Genomic DNA, 1234 nt, shown 5'->3' with positions numbered 1-1234 from the left:
AGGCTCTGATCACAACAAGAGGGAGCAATGCTCTGCAGATCCTGTGTGAGGAGGGTTACGCGCGCTTTCGTGAAGGGGCGTGGCTTATCGAGTGTCGGAGGGGGCGGGGCTTAGCTCTGACAAGAAGGCATGAGAAAATATAATAAACAAAAAAAAATGGTGGGAAGGGACTCCCCTTCCCCCTCCAGCCATGCACAACAATGGTAGACAGAAAAAAACTCTATAAGTGTACTGCAGCTGCGGCTGCACTGAGTCCTGGGAGCTGTCCCCTCCACCCGCGACAAGTGGAATGCTATGCAGGAGTCTGCAATCAGCCCAATCCAGTCAGTGTGACGTTTGCTCCAATTCCTGTCTGCTGTGCCTGGTCACAGAGCGTGTATCAACTCAGACCCTGCCAGAGGGACTGAGGAAGTTTTTCATCTGCTCTGGAAAAATCAGAAGGATCTCACCTCAACTCCTGTGGAGATGGCAGTCTGATGCTTGGTGCCTGGTCACACTGGTGCGGAGCGTGTATCAACTCAGAGCCTGCAAGAGGGACTGAGGAAGTTTTTCACGTGCTCTGGAAAAATCGGAATGATCTCACCTCAGCTCCTGTGGAGATGGCAGTCTGGTCACGCTGGTGCGGAGCATGTATCAACTCACAGCCTGCAAGAGGGACTGAGGATGTTTTCATCTGCTCCGGGCTCTGGAAAATCAGTGTCATGAGACCTGTCTTCCAGCGAGTAAAAGCCCAGGATCCAGCGTCGCAGGAGGGGGTACGGGGAGGCGACACTCCGCGTTCCCGCCTGTTGATGGTTTTGGGAAATCAATCCCCGAAGGAACCGTCGCCCTCTAAAAACAAAAAATTCTTGCTGCAGTTGTCTGCAGAGATGTGCCTCCTATAGACACCAAGCTAAAACTGAAGTAGCCTGGCTGGTCCAAGGGGTGTATACTGCAGGGGAGGAGCTAACATCTTTGCATCTACTTAGTGTCCTTCTATGGGTAAGCAGCATAACACCCATGGTTTTGTGTCCCCCAATAAGGCGTCAGAGAAGACACAGTGTTGTCCCCCCCACATTTTGATACCAAGCCATGAAAAAGCATGACAGCTGGTGGCTGATAGTCTCAGGCTGGGGATACCCATGGTTATTGGCCCCCCCCAAGCCTACATGTAGCAGCCTGCAGCTACAGTGATAGTGCCACTCAGAGGCTGAATTGGCAAGGTATTTAGAAAAAGCCTTCCCTATCAGTTTTA

Source organism: Anomaloglossus baeobatrachus, chromosome 5 (assembly GCF_048569485.1).
Source record: "Anomaloglossus baeobatrachus isolate aAnoBae1 chromosome 5, aAnoBae1.hap1, whole genome shotgun sequence".
Taxonomy (NCBI): domain Eukaryota; kingdom Metazoa; phylum Chordata; class Amphibia; order Anura; family Aromobatidae; genus Anomaloglossus; species Anomaloglossus baeobatrachus.
This window is presented reverse-complemented; position numbering follows the sequence as displayed.